A 5,641-nucleotide genomic window follows, 5' to 3' on the forward strand; every position below is an offset into this window, starting at 1 on the left:
GCATGTTTAACTTACTGTCTGCTGCTGTGCTGTCTCAGTGTCTCCTAAGTCCCGGCCCCCGAACACTGACGCGCCTGCATGTGTTCCCGGGCAACCAGAGCAGGACTGTTAGCGTTGCGGCGGGTCCTAGTGCCCGCCGTCTCAACTTACTCTGACGGAGACAGCAGCTGCTCTCCGTAAAAAAAAAAAAAAACACTAGAAGCCAGGGCCTGGCTGGCAACTTTTAGCCTGGGGGGCAAATGCATGCAGGCGGCCCTGGCAGAGGGGTAGCATGTAGCCAGGGTGCCCAGAGAATGTGCATGCTGCGGCGCCCTCCCCCCTCAAGTGTTCCAGGGAGGAGGCGGGTCCATATGGGATTAATGTAAAGTAAAAATAAAGATTAGGAACAGCCCCATCGTGGTACCCATATGCAGTGCCCGCCTGTGCCCCAGAAGAGGACCCCCTTATGCAGGCCTCCAATAGTGCCCCCAGTACTGATTCCCCCTATGCAGCCCCTAGTAGTTGTCCCCTCCCCTTGTAGTGCCCCTAGTAGTAGTAGTCCCCCCTTGTAATAGTAGTCCCCCCCATTGTAGTGCCCCCAGTAGTAGTACCCCCAGTTGTAGTCCCCCCCTTGAAGTGCCCCCAGTTACAATCTCCAGTAGTGGTCCCCCCTTGTAGTGCCCTCCCCCCTGTAGTGCCCCCAGTAGTGATCTCCCCCTTGTAGTACCCCCATCAGAGGTCTCCCTCTTGTAGTACCCCCAGTAGAGGTCTCCCTCTTGTAGTACCCCCAGTAGAGGTCTCCCTCTTGTAGTGCCCCCAGTTGTAGTTCCTCCCTCTTATAGTTTTCCCAGTCCAGTAGTGGTTCCCCTTTTGTAGTGCCACCAGTAGCCCCCCCTTGTAGTGCCCCCAGTAGTAGTAGTCCCCCCTTGTATTGCCCCCATTAGTAGTAGTCCCCCCCTTGCAGTGCCCCCTGTAGTGGTTCCCCCCTTGTGGTGCCCCCTGTAGTGGTCTCCCCCTTGTAGTGCCAGCCTCCCCCCTTATAGTGCCAGACTCCCCCCAGTAGACACACGTAGTAAAAAAAAAAAAAAACACTTACCTGAATCCCCGCTCCCGCCGTGGCCATCCGCTCCTCCATCTGTCCTTCCCGGGCTGGGCCGCTCTGCATTATGGGAGAGACGTCATATGACATCATGACGCCTCTCCCATTGCCCACTGCGGGAGCCGGAAGATGGAGCGGCTACTGCAGTGGGCGCAGCAGCTGCTAATGAGAGTCTGACAGACTCTCATTGGCTGCTGATAAAAACAAACGGAGCCGGCGGCTGTGTGTTTGTCACTTGTGTAGCGCTGACCAAACTTCGTCCGGTCAGCGCTACCACGTGGTGCAGTCTGTGTCACAGTAACACAGACTGCCCGCGGCCCACGTAGCACCCTGCCTCCGGCCCAGCCTGCCACTGCTAGAAGCGACAGGAGGGGGAAGGGGGAGCAGGGCCCCCTCTAGTCCTAGCAGTCCTCCCCTGATGGCGGCCCTGTGCACAGGTGTATTTATTACTCACTGACACATTTTAAAAAATCCACAGGTGGAGCTAATTATTTTCCTTGTGATTCTGTGAGGAGATATGGAAAACATGCACTGTTTGGGGTCCCGAGGACCGAGTTTGAGAACCTGTGGCTTATAATAAACGGCCATCCTGTTTCCTACATGTTCTATATTCATTTTTTAAACTGCCCTGTGTTTGTGCTGTGGCTCTATCACAGAGATTAGCTCATCAGCCAGCTGCAGTCTTTGGCCAATACGGGTGAACACTGAAAACAATATTATGAGCTGTGAGGTGGTCAAAATTGACTGGAAATTAATGTTATTAAGGTTAATAATACTGTAGGAACAAAAACATACCCACATTACATAATTTTAACTGTTTTTATAAATTTTTCAAGAAACACAGATCTAAACCCAAAAACAAAATAATTACGGGGGGGGGGGGGTGTTCTGGCTAAACCAAAACCTTTTATTGTGGTTTTGGCTAAATCAAAGCCATAACACAGGGATCTGCACACATCTCTAGTTCTCATACACTAGGCGCCGGTACGCCATATGGCGTGAGATGCCCGGCATGACTTAGATGGACTGAGAAATGTAGCATACAGTATTTTTCCTTACATTTAGCATCTTTGTCACATCACAGGTTCAGTAAAAAGGGTCTCACAGTGTACTAGAGATTCACACACATACAATGTCACAGATCAAGCACAGCAGAACATGGTAAGGTGAAGAGACATGGTCACTTTCCATACAGATTCAGGCTCAGTTGCACATGGGTGTACATTAGTCACAAAGCGCAGTGGTTTGTGTGCTAGTAATGCAGCTTTATAACTACCAGTGATTTTATTTGTGCGCTTAAGATTCACATTTTAAAGGAAAGGGACGTTTAGCGCAGCCGATTCATTCATTACCAGGTGCGCTGAGAGAGGATATCTGGCAAGGCTGAAGCCACAATAAAATTGGAGATATCTGTATATTGATAACAGAAAAGAAAAAGGTAACCAGTTCTTATAGACACACTAACTGAGAATTTGTTATTACATCACTTTTATTAGTTATTTCTTGTAAAATCGTATTTTGTTACTCTGCAATTTGTTAAAAGAGGCAAAACAAAAACGGGGGAGAGGTTATGACCAGTATCAGAAGCTGTGTCACATGACAACATATATATATAAATAAATATATATATATATATATATATATATATATACTGTATGTGACAATGATCACATAATTAAACAATAATCACACTGATTTGTGATGTAAGATTGAAAACTGGGTTAACAACTCCCTACTCAACTCCCTGCTTCTCACATGGATTTTAATAATAGTTATTTAGATGTTATTATAAGCGGTAATACTCAACATTCTTGGCTAATATAACACCATGCCAACACATAGACAGATAAGGGGGACTGGCTGGACAGATAAGGGGGACTGGCTGGACACATAAGGATGCCTGGTTGGTTGGACACATAAGGGGACCTGACTGGTTGGACACATAAGGGGACCTAGCTGGTTGGACACATAAGGGGACCTGGCTGGTTGGACAGATAAGGGTGCCTGGCTGGTTGGACACATAAGGGGACATGGCTGGTTGGACACATAAGGGGACCTGACTTCTTGGACAGATAAGGGTGTCTGGCTGGTTGGACACATAAAGAGACCTGGCTGGTTGGACACATAAGGGGGGCGGGTTGCTGGACACTTACAGAAGAGGGGGCTGGCTGGACACATAAGGGGCCTGGCTGGAAACATAAGGGGGCCTGGCTGGAAACATAAAGGGGTCTGGCTGGACACATAAGGGGCCCTCACTGACTATTTACAACACTTTTGCAAAAGATGGATGGGTCTTTATCTCTGGTGTTTTAAAATACCCATTTTACGGTATTTCTTCTGAATACTATGTACATAAACGTTTAATCGTGTTTGTTATAACATTTGGATTATGCATATTAAACTTGCTTTTTATATATCTGCAACCAAAAAACACCCGCACAGATTCCAATAATCTCAGTGGTCCTTCCCTATCATATTAATACAATATTATATTTTCTTATATTATGGTAATTGTAGTGGGAGGTGCATCCAGGAATAAAAATAACATGACAGCAGCAAAAAGAGAGAAAGTATTCCTATTTGGAGCACACACGGACCTAAAAGTAATACTATTATAAATTTTATACCATCAACTTGGGATCTTGAAATAAAATGAAATAAAATGTAACTTTTATTGATCAATTAAAAAAGTTCAGCGAAATATAAAGAAAATAAATACACAACACAATACGTGAAAAAGTGATTAAAATTAATATGACGCTTAACAAGACTGGGAATAATTTGATGGATAAGATGGAGAGTCATTGGACATTTTTAATGGGGGGTCTTCAACCAATGGGCCTCAATGAACATATCAACTATGAGGTTATCCTATAATAATTTTTTGCAGCATTTAATTTTTGTAGTAATAGGTTCAATGATACAGTAGGTAGATGGAATAGAAATATTTATCACTATAACTGTAATAATGATGGGTTAGGGTTTTACACTGATTTTGATTTAATTTATCACTTGGATTGTAATTGTTTATTTATCACGTTGTATTGTTTCACAATATATACTTTATATTATTTCAAACAATTGAATATGATTTTATTGGTTTAAAATTTTATATTTAAGTATATTATACAGTATCACATGAGGTAACCACATAGTAGCACTATCATCTTACACTGTATTATGGTAATATACTGAGAGGGATAATAGATTTATTTGTTATATGTTCTTATGTATATAATATATAATGTAACCCAGGGAAGACGTAGACCGAATAGGATACTATTTAATCACACTCGTAATTTGAAATTATGGGGTCTTCCTATAAATATAATTTTTTTTTTTGCAGTAACAAATTTGCATCAATAGTTTTACTGCTACTGTATGTGGATGTAATAATAATAATTATGGGTTAGGGATATACACTATTTTAATTAATCACTTGGATTTGATTTTGTTTATTTGTCACATCATGTTGTTTAATATTTAATATTTAACATTTCATATTTAATATTTAATATTTAAATTAATATATATTTTTTATTAATGTACACAATTTAATATGAAACTATATTGGTCTCACATAATATTTGACTAGTATCACATGGGGTAATTAAATGGTAGCACTATCATCTTACACTATATTATGATAGCATACAGAGAGGGATAATAGCCATATTTATAATTATATATTTATATATATATATATATATATATATATATATATATATATGGTTTTATCCCTGTGAAGAAGCAGACCGCCTAAGACATTATTTAATCACACTCATAACATGACTGATACTCTCAGTGTATGTAGATCTAGTTCCCACTATGCTCTGCTAATGAATTTGAAAACCCGTATACAAACATGAAGTTATAGGATTATACTACATAATATGCAATGAAAACTGTTACAAATTGATAATAAGAGTGGTCACTGTGGTTACATAAATAAATAATCTAATTGAACGGAACATAAAGAATTCCCCTGTATTTGAGATTCAGCCAATGAGATGGCTGACAGGCTGTAAGGATAGGCTATGAGAACTGTCAATCAAAATAGGCGATTGCATATTTGCTGCAAACACTGCTACTCAGGGAGGTGAATATTGATTGGCTGTTAGCTGAGTCAGTCATTTGGGAGACCATTTGATTGGTGAGACCATGGAATTTAACAGGCATCAACCCATCTATCTGGTTGATCCTATGAAAAAGCTGACTAAGCGAAACGCGAAGACACAATGCGCTTGCTGCTAGTAGGAGACACGCTGCACTATTGTTAGCGTGCATATTAAATATGATTGCTTGAGATTGGTGCTACATGTACTAACACCTATACTGGCTTACTGTGACAACATACTACTGTCCATCAATGGAAATATTTATTTATTGTGACGGATGAATGGTGTATGAATGCTAGACTGTCAATTGTGATCGTTACATTCACAATGCAGTCTAAGTGTGTGTGAGACATGTCAAATTACTGAATATTGTTATCGCTTAATAGTGTGAGCTTTTGTTAAGATAGAATGCAACCGTTATAAGAACAGAAGTTCAATATCCAGA

The sequence above is a fragment of the Taudactylus pleione genome, unplaced genomic scaffold, assembly GCF_031769625.1.
Source record: "Taudactylus pleione unplaced genomic scaffold, aTauple2 ptg000061l, whole genome shotgun sequence".
In the NCBI taxonomy this organism is placed as follows: domain Eukaryota; kingdom Metazoa; phylum Chordata; class Amphibia; order Anura; family Myobatrachidae; genus Taudactylus; species Taudactylus pleione.